Source organism: Nicrophorus vespilloides, unplaced genomic scaffold (genome assembly GCF_001412225.1).
Source record: "Nicrophorus vespilloides isolate i.1.1-1 unplaced genomic scaffold, Nicve_v1.0, whole genome shotgun sequence".
NCBI lineage: Eukaryota > Metazoa > Arthropoda > Insecta > Coleoptera > Silphidae > Nicrophorus > Nicrophorus vespilloides.
This window is the reverse complement of record NW_017099961.1, coordinates 149,871-164,680: the sequence shown is the minus strand read 5'-3', so window position 1 is coordinate 164,680 and position 14,810 is coordinate 149,871. Positions and strand designations below refer to the sequence as shown.

Genomic DNA, 14,810 nt, shown 5'->3' with positions numbered 1-14,810 from the left:
TGGGGGGGTGTAATATCGACTTACGCAATAATATTTTGGGGTAATGGTTAAAAAAGTTCCCCGACCGCTGACCTATATTAACAAATTAAACTAGCCAAAGAATGCAGAAAATCGCGCAGAGTTGCTGCAGTGCTTGAAAAGACGATTTATAGACAACATTAATGTTTAAACACGCGTCTGCTTTTCGTGACATCATGTTTATGTTCTAATGTTCGATGTGGATGACCGGGAGCGGGAGTCTCCTACGGATGTGAATCAGGGGACGGCCGGGTCTTTCATCATGAAGGGTGGATAGACCATGTCCGGGTTAATTTTATCATTCTTCAGTCGAAAGATGCTTCGTTTTATATTATTAATTGTTCATTTCGAGAAGATTTACTTTTATTTGGCTTAATTTATAATTTCATATGATATGATTTTGTATGATTTATAGTGACAATTTATGTTTTTTTGTGTCTCTGGGAGGAAAGACTTAGGTCGATAGCCCTTTGGTTGCTTTGTAACTAATAAATATTATTATTAAAATTATTAAAAGTTATTAAAAATTCTTAATATTGTAATAAAAGAAGTAAAGGTATTTTCTATAATTTCTGATATAAATCCTAATATGTATGTAATTTATCTAATCTAATAGTAATTATTAATACATTATCCTTGATTTAAGGAGCAATGCAAATGTTGAATGCAAATAATCCCAGGAAATCCTGCATCGAATTAATAGTGAAGATAGGATTGTTGGTCGGCAATATATCAAAGGAATGTGAGCCGTTGTTGATCTTCCCGCAGATCCTAAACAATTAGACGATCACATCAATTTGTGCATGATGCATAGTACTTTACAATCGGTATACATTATCAGTGTCCCCGATTTACATGCGAAAAACATATCAATCGAAATTGTAATTATTGAAATATAAAACCGTGTATCGAAAAGTATGCAAAAAAAACATTTTTTAAACCGTGTTAAAGCGAAAACGAGTAAAGAAAGTACCGTGTAATACGAGACTATACATAGAATCACTAATACAAATATAGTCAATCCCCATTTCTAAATTTGCAGTTCATACATATCATTTTGTAAACATATTTTTTTTATAATTTTGTAATATTTTAATGTAGAGAATTCTATTAAGAAAATTGCTATATTCCATGAATCACAGGATTTAAAGTATAATTTTCTGGTACATTGTAAATTTGTTGTTGGACTTTTTAAATACTTTAGATTTATGTATCAAGGGGATTTTTTTTTATAATGCTTGTAGTTGTAGAAAATTATGAACTGGTTTTGAGATAATCAAGGAGATATATGTAATTTCCTGAAATGTCCATTACGCTGCGTCGTTAATTAGCGTTACGTACGAGACGGTTCGTAGAAGCGGGAGATTCGGGTTTACGTACATGGTGAAAGATCATTCGTGAATTTTGATCTACTTTCCGGGAATCCTCTGTTAAATGCACGGAGATGCTGGATAGCTGTATTTGGCACGTGGATAAGAATCCTCCGCCCAAAACGGTTACACCACGACCATGTGGTGGTACATCTTCCTCGCCGCATGCCATCACCGACTCACCGCCCATGAAACGTCCACAGATCACGCATGCGATAATTTATCCACCCTAATCGTGGATGCGTTGTAAATGATCGGCCCCATGCTGACCCAATACTTGTATATTGAGCTAACGCCAATGTCCAAATCTAATTTCAACGAACAGATTTGTTTTTCATCGGCGCCGTGTTTTCCCTATGATTGACTAACTCCAACCACGAAGAACTAAGCTCATCCATTGATTTACTTCGGCTCCGACTAAGTTTTGTAATGTGAAACGGATTATTACAAGCAATTAAAAGCAAAGGAGAATTTTTAATTGGAGATCGCCTTTGGTTACGTTGCGTTACAACAAAGAAAACGATCATGTAGAATATACAAGAAAATCCCGCATGTAGCAACTGTTAAGAAGAGGATGGAAAGTATTAAGGAACTTTCGCACGGTCACATACATAATCCTTTTGGATGTTTTAAAATTTATAACGCGACGTCCTGAAAGTTCGGTCCATCTTCCCCATCATATTCTTTTAAACTTCTCGTTCTTCCCTTTTTCTTTCTCTCTGTTCACCTGTTTCTTTTCGTCATCGCCTTCTCCGATTTACGGGGGATAAACTGCTTTATAGTTCTCAGTCGCTATCCTACCTTCGACGCCGTCTCCAGAATTATTAAATTGCTTCTCCTACAATTTTATGTTTCCATTGCATTCTCTCTATTTATTTTAAAGATTTTCAGTTTCTTATAGCTTTACTTTCATTTAATATCAAATAGAAAACACACAAATAAATTGAATTTTATCTTCGATCAATAGAACATACAATTTAGTGCCGTAACAAATCTTAGTCTTAGCAAAGAAATTCACTAAGGTTACAAACTTATTCCATTTTTATATTATGTATAAGTATTAATAAGTTATTTTTCATTTGATAAAAATTAGCAAATAATTTTTCATATTTATAAATAATTTGTTTCATCATTGATTATTGTTGGAAATTGAAAATATATTAATTTACAATTATTTTTTCTAATATCAAATAAGTGATGTTTCATTAAATAGTAGAAAGTTATCATATTTTTTTATTATATATTTGCAAATAATTTTCCATATTTGTGGGATCAAGTCACCGTTTGTGCGACTTTCCAGAGGTTATTTATGTTTTTATTATATTCTGAATCCATTTTTTTTATTTGCAATGTTCGCATTATTAAGTTGTGTTTTTATAAAAGCCCAATGTAAATATTATTTCATAATTACAATCTTATTTAAAAAAAAGTCCTTGTGATTGAAAATTTTGAGTTTAGTGGTCCGTGAGGTCAAAAAGGTTGGGGACCGCTGTTATAAGCCTTATAAGATATTATCAAAAGTATTGGAAAAAAAACTTCTTGATAACCGATTGCAAATAAACTGATACCAGTTTTACTTGCTTTAATGTCTATACACATACATAAAATTTAGATAAGCTACACGAAATGCTCAAAAATGGGGAAAATCAGTTAACTTAATGAAATCCGTACATCAAACTACAGAAAGATACTTACCCAACTGTAAGACTTACGGTAATGGAGAAGATCTTCCCAAATCAACTAAAGTCTAATATCTTATCATGTATGTCTACAGAAAGACCACATTCAGTCTAATAGGCAATTTAGTTTAGAAAACTCTACCGGCTATTAGAGAAAAAGTCGTAATTATCCAGTATGAACGCATGGTATCCAATTGTCAAAATGCCTGAGAAATATTGTCAAGGCATGGTGGTTCATCGAGAATAAACAAATACACGAATACAATACAAATATGGTTGAGGATACAATACCAACTTGTAATAGTACAGTGGAACCTCGCATAACGAGCATTTCGCTTAACGAGCGAAATAAATTGTACGAAAAATGATTCGCTTAACGAGCAACCTTTCACATAACGAGTGACGATGAAAACAGAAGTCCAGGATTGTGCGCCTGCCACATCATTTTCATAACTTGTGTACACATATTATGTGTATTTATGAATATATTAACCATCTTCGATTTTCTTTGTCATCTTTATTTAAAGCGGACTATACTTTGCAAATACAATTTGTGTTTGCTGTAAATGCAAAACACAAATGTATTGTGTCCGACCATTATTATAATATATAAACACACTATTTTATATAAACGAATATTAAAAGTATAAAGAAACCTCCACCAAGTCCCCGAATTGATACAAGTAATATAAACAAATGTAAATTTACTTCACCGTGTATGAATTGGAAAACAGTTTCTGGTGTTATTTGTGATTTTTTTGTGCAAAACTTAATAACACTGGCATGTCTCCGAATAAATAGCTAAAGAATAAAAATAACCATAGATATGAAAAGCTATAATTTACATTGGTTTATATGGGAAAACGTATTAAACACGTTAAGCGAAGTTCCACTAGAGATACAAAGATAGACTGGAGTCACATAATGAAACAACAAATAGGTTTAAACATTTCAAACCACTAGATTTTGTATATAAATGTATGTAATTATTATTAATATTCAAAATCATAATAATGGTAAATATCCGTCAGGTAAGCTTATCCATTTAATGTCAACAGCCTTTAAATTTACTTATTGTTCAGATTGTAATTATTACTACATAAAAAAAATATTTGTTTCATCATACATGTATTATTAATAATATAAAATTAAAATATTGCTGTTTGTAATTGTAAACATATTATTGCATTTAACAAGCGGTTTGATTAAAATGTTTCTCTGTGAAATGCAATATTCATGAGCGCGCACTAGTTATTCAATTATTTTTTGTTTGAAAATTGAAATGCATTATTAATGAAATGATGCTTCGTTCGCGGATTCTGTATGTATTCTCAAATTAGCTTCTCGCTGATTGCAAGTAATTCGAGCCGCTCTGCAAATCACGGTGCGTGGGTGGATTGGATTGATTGGATTCGACTTTGCATGGGTTGGATGCGGTTGCAGTCGAAAGGGGGTTCCGTCCCGACCATCCGCGTCCAGTCCAGTCGGAGAGGATGGATGAGGAATCTCGGCGACCTTCGTTGATTGATTACATAAGTAACACGTTGTTTACCGCCTGGGTCAGTAGCGATTTAGTAGTGGCGCAGAGCACTTCGGAGCGGACCCGAATCCCCCATCCAAAACTCTCCACACAAAAAGGTTGCCTTCCAAACGGAACGGAACGAAACCCTTTATACCAATTAAGAGTGCTGTGGGCACGCGCTCCTCGACCCTTAAGTACGCGATAACGAAATGGCACAGCTACACACGAATGCGGAAACGACGGTCGAATAGCAAAGTGAAAGTTCGGTTGGTGGTGCCGATACCGACGGATTATAGATTATTTCATTTTTACTGCGAAATAATAAAATTTGGAAAAATTGAAGTAGACAAAAAAAAACAGGTTCGCTTATTAAACGAATATATTTGGGCACGAGTTTTGGAAGTGTCGTAAAACATCGGTGTTTGGTTGGGGTATTATGACCATTATTATTCCAAGCCCGTGGAGTGGGTGAAGTGCGCGAAATTTCGGAAGTCCCATCGACTATTAAAATCCCGGGAGCTCGAGTTTTAAGGACTCTTTCAGGACTACATACACACACACACACCGGCTCCGACTTTTGGGACTACTCGCTCAAAGTAATTCCGCTCAGAATATCCTTACTTAATATTTATATTATGCTAAACTCTTTTAATAACAAACTGGAACTCCCATTAGATTTAATTTAAAAAAAAATATATACCAATCTTCATCATTTTTGACAATTGCATTTTGTTAATTAATTATGAGTCTTTACCTACGATACTTTTAACTTTATTTATTTAAACATATACATTTTTTTTATTAACTCTTTGACAGTAAACAAATCTGTTGTGTTAAAAATGCAAATATTAAAAATTCCAAATTTTCAGTAGATTCATTCAAAACATTTTTAAAGAAATATTTTCAATATTTACTACATTTGATTCATTAAATGATAAAAAAATCATATTTTTAAGTAAAATTAAATACAGTTTAAATATGCGTTAATAAGTTTAAAAAATCGAAATACTTATGAGATATTCGAGTTAACGTAAAAAAGATTAATTTCTTACTTGATTTATTTCGTTCTTTTAATGATAAGGTTGTAGAAATATCGAAAGGATCATAAATTAATTTGAGTAATTTTAATAAAAATTTGTAAACACATTATATTTTATTTAAAAACTTATAGTTTTGATCAATCTTTTTAAAAAATAGAAAAAAATCACATTCAGAAATAATTAACAAAAATAAAGTAAAAATTAATAATAAGTAATTTTATCTATTTTATTCGAATTACACATTTTATGCTATTGTTTTGTCATTGAATAAAAGTATTTCATTTTACCGTCCAAAAACTTTTCATAAAAGGTGCATTTTGTAAATATCAATTTGTGTTTTAGCAATACAGAAATACTTTCTATAGTGCGACTTCGATCAGTGCGGTTTCACTATAGTGCGATTTGAAAATTTCAGAAAAAGAACTAAATTTTAGTTGATCAAACAAAAAATAAATTTTAAGAAAATAGTGCACAATATTATTTTTTTATAGAAAAATTATGATTTTTTGTTCGTTTCTATATATATACAATCAAATTTCTTTCTGATCTGTTTATTTTTATACAGTTTTAAAATTTCGATTAGTGTGGAATATTGACTGAACTGCACTCAGGTATACATGTATTGCAGATTATAGCATACAGGCAGGTATCCCCAGTTCCGTTCCAAAGGATTGTTCGTAAGTAGAATTTGTTTGTAAGTGCGAGAATTTTAACAGTTTCAAAATATACTTTTCTTACCATTCCGTATTATTGATTGCACACATTTGAAAAAAATAGATTACAGTAAAAAAAATACTTACTTATAAATACTTTTTAATGTAGACATTACAGAAAAGTTTGCAACAAAAGTGATAGTACATATTCCAAAAATATTATTTTTTATTATAAGTTTTTTTTATTATAAGTTCGTAAGTCGGGATACGTGTTCTTATTAATGAATGTGGTAAATAGTAATTAAATGTTTTGTAAATGAAACAAAGTATATAATGAAGATGTGAAACATCACAGTTGTTGATACAAAAAAAAAACAATTTGGGCCTGCACAATTCAGCGGAAACCCTTCTGGAAATCTGCGAACGATTTACGTAACATTCGGCCGGTCGACTTTTTCTCCTCTTGCGTAACGCTGTAAATTGTTTCGCGAAATATATTCAGTGCAAGCAGATGGTCGTAAAAATAACAGTATCAGTTGAGCAGAAATTCTACGAATAATTCATCGTGGGGGCGGCAGAAAAAGAAACGAACGCAGAGTTAATAGAAAAAAAAATGTAAGTTAATCCTTGCAAAAAATTTCTAAAGCAAATGTTTCCCATTGTTGCGAAAAATTATTTAAAACAAAAAAAAATGCGTTTGCTTCTGAAGCCTCGTTCGTTTCTACAGTCCATTTGCAATCATCGGCTGCTGCTATTTCGAGTGTTTCTCTTGTGATTTATTTGGTCGTTAGCGCACTTGTAAAAGCGTACACAACATAACGCGTTTTTTTTTTATTTCGTTTGCATTTCTGTTGTTCCTCTGTTTCTTTCAATTCGTTTTTATTATTATTATTATTTTGGTGTTCGCCAATTGAATGAACCGAAGAATGGTAGACCGCTGTGCGGATGGCGCCACAATTTGTCCAGTTTTACCTGGACCAGGTTCATAAATCTGCGCGCCGCAAAGACATCCACCAATTCGCTAAGTGCCTTCACACATTCGCTCGTAAACTGAACCTTTCTCCAGGTCCTACCTTTACGCCTCGTTTAATTTTCTCCTTTTTTTTTTGCCGAATCGATTCCAATCAAAGTCAAAGTTTTTCTTTCAGTTCACACCTCGTGCAGGTAGATATTATTGTTCTGTGAGTTTTTGTTTGTCTTCACCCTCAAATTCTTTACAATCTTACACAAATTCACGTACAAATAACTAAAATAATAAATAATAATAATTTATTGGCCAAACATCGATACATAAGAAGAAGAGAAAAAAAAGTACAATTTATACATAAATAAATTTTAACATACAATAAAAATATATATACTAATAGGCTGGCCAAAGGGCTAACTAAAATATTAATACACGCATTTTATCTTTCTATTTCTAACAATGTTATTTATTTTACATATTTACTAGCCACACTTATGACCAAAAAGCTTTTTTTTTTACAATATTTCTTAGTAGTTTATAAAATATTACTTTCAATATTACAACTTTTATTAAGCTTAATTTTTTTAGTTCTGTTAGAAAAATTATTGGAAGTCTTTGTGCCTAGTTTTATTATAAATTTGAATGATTTATTTTGATGGTGATGTGTATTGTCTACAAATGTAAAGTCACCTTATTTGAGCACTTAACATTCCAGTAAGTTAAAGTTTGATAACGAAATACTAGGAATCTAAATATGATTCAACAATGTGTATATTTTTGGAATTCTTTCATTATAACGATAATGTATGTATTAAATTTTCTTAGTAAACTTTATAAAATATAACCATTATAATTTTTTTTAACACTTTTTTTGTAATGATTTATATATTTTTATAATTGCATTATTTAACTAAGGTGAAACATGTTTTTTTTTTATATTTAATTGTTTTATAATTTAAAGACTAAGTGTTTCAATTAAAATATACAATACAGAATTCAATTCAAAATTTAAATTAAATACATTTTCAATCAATTTAATGATTTTTACCAAAAAAATTGTTGCTATAAATTGTACTTTATTTGATATGTTATGGTTAGAATATTTAATAATAAATTTGAGTAATATTTTAGTAAATTTTCTTATGCAAGTAAAAATACAAGTTTTAAAGCAAAGTTTGAAGTAGAATTAGAATAAATTACAAATGCGTTTAGATAAATGCGCCAAGATTATCCACAAATAGGGGACAATTATGAACACTTATGTAATAGCGCGCTGCTGTGAGACGGACAGGTGATCATAATGGTAAATGGTGAATATTTAACAAAAAAAAATATGCTTTTCTTTGATGGATCCGCTTTGCGTTGTTGTTCGTCCGTTGTTACGCAACCGTTGCCAGCTGTAAACATTCCTATTTTACTCTTCGCCTCGTGATAATGGGTTTACTTTGCTTTCGGTTGGTATTCGTATCTTTCTTTCTTTTTTTTTTGTATTTTGTTGATGGGTGGGTGGAACAAATGGTCAACGCGTTCCGATGGGTCTGAGGGATGAGGCGGGGGCAGCGGCTGCCCAGTGGGTCACCATACAAAATACATAATGTCGGTACCGTGTCGGGCGTAAAGTGCGGAGGATTTGGCCGTTTAATCACCGTCACAATACGATCATTCCGTAATCATTTAAATAGATGCCCTTTCTGTACTCGCTGTCATTGGTCTTTGACTTTTGATTCAATTTTGACAGTGTTTTGCATTGGCGATTTTGCTTATATTAAATACTAATGTTAATATTAACAATCTTAACTTTAAGATGAATCAAACTTGTTAGTATAGCAATACCTACCACAGTCCGGGTAATCTGTTCCACCAATATACAGGGCAGTTTGAGACCGTACTAATTGAAACAATAAATACATACAAAAAATAAACGGTACAAAAAAAGACTTTAAAAAAGGATAATTTATATATACAAAAAAATAACTTTTTGTAGTAATTTTATACAATTTATTTGTATTTTGCTCGATTAAACTTAAGTTTTTGTTCTAAATTTTCAATTGTAACTTTCACTACAATGTTATGTATAGTCGTTATTGTTTATATTATGTTAGCCCTTATTATTTTGTACATGTGTAAGTCATTAAGACCTAGTACAAATAACACTAAGGAAGATCCCATAACTAATCATTGTGTAACGACTATTCTTCTATTAATCAGCATGTTGTGACTACTAATATGTACATCTGTCTAATCTCTTAATAATTACCAAATATTGTACTCCCACCATGCTAATTCAATACTATATAATACGATGTTTATGTAATACAAGGGAGTGCTAAAGAGTCATAGTCCTGGTTCTAGTCCTAGCTACACTAGTTTTAGTCTTAGAGGAGAGTTCTTCCGAGTTATAGTTAGACTCATAAAAATCCAAGTAACTGGAATCAAGACATATAAGTTATTAATAATCTTCTAGTGAATAATAAAGTGTTTATTATCATAAAACTCCAACTTCACCTTTAGCATTCTTTAAAAACTCGAGAGAATCAAGAGAAATTCTCAAATAATTAAAATTTTCAATACGAAATAATCTTCATTTGGAGTATACATTTTTACACTATTTTATATAGTTATCAATATATAAATTAAATGCTAGAAAATTGCTAATAAAATTTCAAAATTTGTTACAAACAAAAATAAAACTTTACACTGTACAATTATAGATGAAAACACATATTGAACTGTTACAGTGTCTTTTATTATTATAAATTACTACAATAACATTTTTATGGTAGTCGGGATTTTGATTGTCGGGATTATGATAGTCGGGATTTCAATAGACGCCTGAAAACTAGGTACTTAAATTCCATAAAATTATATAAAATATAAATAATTACTTTTAATAAAAAAAATATAAATATCTAAAAAAAATAATAATTCTGAGCAATTAAAATAATTACAAATGAATTCCCAGATCATTTCAATATAAGTATTCAATAACATTTTACATTTAATGAATATTCAACAGAGTTACAAGTAATGAAAATATGATTTGAATATTAATAGTAAAAATTTCTATTTTTTATAGATAAATACACAAAATCTCTCATCATTCCAATAATATTAGTATCTAATATGCTAGTTTATATATGAATAAAAGAACTTTACATATTCATTAAGAAATACGTTAAAATTTCACGATAAAATTGAATATTTCATAAGATGCAGACTTATTAAAAATTCACACAATAAAGTAAAAAAAATGATCAATTGTTACAAAGTGCTATTGAGCATAGATTTTTCAGCCTAAATTTATTATTAATTTAAAGAGTTAATGTAACACAATGTAAAACTATAAACATTACAAAGTAATTGAAAATATGATTTATTGTTTAATGAATGACATTTTTATACCGTAAATTTGCTGTGTAATTATAATTAATTATAGTAATTAAATAATATTGTTTTAATGCAATAAATAAGCTTTCTATACGAAAGTAGATAATTTATTTCGTAAGCTTTTTGGTTTCTTAGAAATTTACTAATTGGCGAAAGCATTTTTTTAACTGTTGCTTTATTACCTACATTTAGGAGCCATGTGGATCCTTCAAATGATTATCAACGGTCATTAACATTAATCTTGATGAAATTTCTATTCTTAATACTAAACATAATTTGCATTTATAACGCTAATATAATATATGTATTGTGATTTACATAAGTACACTTGAACTACTTAAATAAAACTATATTTATAATAAAATTTTATACTTCTTCTGTCCGAAAACAGGTGCTACATCTGAATTTCACGTCCAAATTATTGAAAATTGTCAATTTAATTAATTTCTCTTTGCATATTTATTCATGTTTTTATGATTGTAAGTTTGTAAGTATTATTTCGATGGGCAAACTTTGTTTAAATTCGTTGCGCTTTTGTTTTACGCTAATGTCGCAAAAGTGATCTTTGCAAGCTTAATTATTTAACAAAAACATCAAAATGACAAAAAAACAACCAACTGAGGCAAAAAAAAAGTATGGAGAATTTAGTAATGATAATCGTTAGCGAATTTTCCATAATTTATTTCAAAATGTCAAAGACTCAAACGAGGTGCTGTTCTCGGTTCACAATTTAAAAATTGTAGAAACAAACTAAAGTGTGTAAAATTAACAATGTGATGATTATCGTTGCTTCTCGTAATGAGAAGTGTGGTCCTAATCCAAAAGACTATAGTTAACAGATTCAAAACATTTACATAATTGCCATCTACAAAAGCATATTAAGATCATTGACACATGAATCTAAAATTCAGTACCTTACATGGCAGATTGAAAAAGAAAAATTGAGACAAATTTTATGTGATGAAAACGCTATTAAAACATCAAAATAAAGTTTAAAATGTGTTAAACTATTGCGTCTATGCTTTATCTATTTTTGCTCTTTGAATTAACAAATATTTGTTCAGTAATTCCTCATTTTCTGTCTTGTTACGAAATGTATCAACTATTTCCGGGTGAAAATTGAAGTGAAATGTAGCAATTATTTTCGGACAGAGGAAGTAATAATTTCGTTTATAAAATAACGTTTATATTACAATATAGCGAATAATTCAAATAAACACGATGGAATAAATATAAAAAAAAACTTTAGATTTATATTAACAATGCTGATTTAATACTTTTATTTTTGTTACTGATTTCTCTTTTCAAATATACGTAGAGTGAATGTGTAACGTTGAATTATTTCCAGCTTTCTGATTACTTTATTTTCCGTATTATGCCTAACAATGAAGGACGGCCGGACCCTGAGTAATGGATGAAGGGTCCAAAAATGACCTGTCCATCAATGTGATCCATCACCCAGATTCGGGCTGAGAGAAACACGTATTGTCTTCTATACTGCTAACACAATCCAATTCAGTAGAGCCCTTCTGTATAACGTTAATATCTGCATATAAACTATAACTTGGTCTCGATTTTTAATGATTTTGCTTTTCTTAACTATAGTTCTTTTTATTATTTGGCTGTTTATTTGGAGACTTGCAAGTGTTATTAAATTTTGCACAAAAAAAAATACAAATAACATGTCTGAACAAAAGTGTGGAAATTTTGTGATCACAAACAACACTAATATGCAACTACAATGACCACTAACACTAGGAACTGTTTTCCAATTCACACACGGTGAAGTGAGTTTATATTTGTTTATATTACTTGTATCAATTTGGGGACTTGGTGGAAGTCTCTTTATACCTTCAATATTTGTTTATATAAAAAAGCCTACATATTGTGTTTATATATTATAATAATGATCGGACACAATACATTTGTGTTTTGCATTTACAGAAAAGACAAATTATATTTGCAAAGTATAGTCTGCTTTAAACAAATATGACAAAGAAAATCGAAGATGGTTAATATAATAAAAAAAAAACACATAATATGTGTACAATTCATTTTGCTGGTTAAAATCATCATCAAATAGTTGAATATATTCAAAAAAATAATCATAATATAATTTTACTTTATACTAAATGTACTGAGAGGTAAATTAACTTACGACTCTTAATATACAATTTCTCAAAGATAACATTATCACATCGCTATTATCATTTTATTCATGTATTTTGAAAGTGACCATTTATATTTAATTTGAGTTTGCGTAATAAAATTACGTATAGGTTACTGCTTAAATGTATCTAAGAGAGTTAAAATTACAATTCCTATTAAAATAATAGCAATTATTAAATGAATAATATGTGTTTTCTTACTACAAATAGAGTTAAGTCACTTCGGAAATTAACAATTAGATTTATTATAGATTGTGAAAGACCTCAAGTCCATTTAAAATTAAAATTTGAAATTGAAAAACAATACGAAATTTTATTTCATATTTTTTTGCAACACAATTTCTGCAATTCATGAAATCTTCCAACTATATAAATATACAATTTACAGTTCATCTACATTTTGTGTATTAGGGAGGAATATTTCGATGTTGTAATTTGTGTCATATTTCGAATATATTCTCGAATTTTCTTAGTTAATAAATCCAATATTTTAAACTCTTCATGATATCTTAGCCCTTTGTATGTAGTTAAAATAAAGAATTTCTTTGGCTTTCTTTAAAACACATTATAATTAAGTTGCTTTCAAATTATTATTAAATTTCAACAATATTTTCAATGAAAAAAATATGTGGTATTTTTTGATAACGTCAGGCTTAAATCGTATCAAGTAAACGGATTTAGTAACAATATTATTTTACAAATTATTTCATGGTATTCTGCTATATATTCGTTCCAACATAAATCAAATAACCTATATAGAAATGACAAATATTCAATGTAGGTTTATACTCATTTGGTGTTTCCAATTGTAAAACAAATTATTTTTGTATGTGTTCAAAATGTTCACCATGAATATACTTAATCGCAAATTATGGTTTATGTTAGCTAACCTCAAATTATAAACTTTACTACAGCCAACAACAAAAAAAAAACAATTTTATAAACGTATATTTATTTCATCGACTTCCAATAAATCCGCTAGAAGTTTCCATTTTTCAATATTCCATTAACCCCAAGGGGTCCACATGAACCCCATTGGGAACCTGTGTTTAAAAGATCAACGCATCGAAACTGCTACTGATCGATCAGTTTCGGATGAAATAAAAGAAGTTTCAAACCCATTCGTAATATTTTTGGAAAGTATCAGTTCCTACAGTATGCTAAAAGATAGTTTTGAATGTTGAATTTAGTATAATTATTAACCCTTTCAGAAGAACTGGTAAATACCATTGTGGAATATATGTTGCCTATATATCAGAGATGGTAACATCGCATTTTTTGGTATTTTCTTGATGCTTCCATTGTGAATGCATAAGTTTTATTTCGAGAAAGAAATACTAATGAGATGCCATCAAAGATGTTTAATCTAACAGTTGCTACTGACCTGAAAATATAAAACGTGGTAGAAAGTCAAAGGAAACTGCAGGAAACAAATACAAAGAATGTATGCCACAAGAAGTTAGATATGATAAATCCTCACATATGCCTGAACGGGTAAGCTTCCTTCGATGTTCACACTGCAGCACTTCAAAAAAAGTGCATAGAACTATTTGGAAATGCTTGACTTGTGGGCTTGTGTCTTAATAAAGACAGGAATTGTTTTTTATTGTTCCACAAAAAGTAATTCGGTGTTGCAAATGCCTACTAGTTACATCCTGGAAAATAATCACGACATCCTATTCACATTTTCTTACCATAATTTTATTTAAACATTTATATGTTAATAATTTGTAGAAATTAAAAATGTGTAAAGTATTTTTTTATAATTCTGTCCTCAAAGGGTTAACTGTTTAAATTTATTAATTTTCATTAAGTTTACATTTACATAAGTTATACTCAAATGTTAGTTACTTCTTCAGTTTTGAATTTACTGTGTTGTATATATAATATTTTGAATCTGCTTACTTTATATGCAAATGTATAAAATTGTGAATGCGCCGGGTTTGGAAATTCGTAGTTTTATCTAAAAACTTATTATTGATTTTATAATTTTCAACATAAGTTTT

At 29.6% G+C, this 14,810-nt stretch overlaps 1 protein-coding gene across 6 annotated transcripts in view; it reads left to right on the top strand.

Moving 5' to 3' along the window:
- Window positions 1-14,810, top strand: part of LOC108566332 (ADAMTS-like protein 1) — a 147,983-nt gene that overhangs the window by 67,869 nt on the left and 65,304 nt on the right. The window contains exon 1 of one of the 6 annotated variants that reach the window (XM_017926144.1): window positions 4,652-5,185. The exons of the other annotated variants lie outside the window; for them this stretch is intronic. The gene's annotated coding sequence lies outside the window, so the exon portion shown is untranslated. Of the gene's footprint in view, window positions 1-4,651; window positions 5,186-14,810 lie in introns of those variants that run through there. 6 annotated transcript variants of the gene reach the window in all.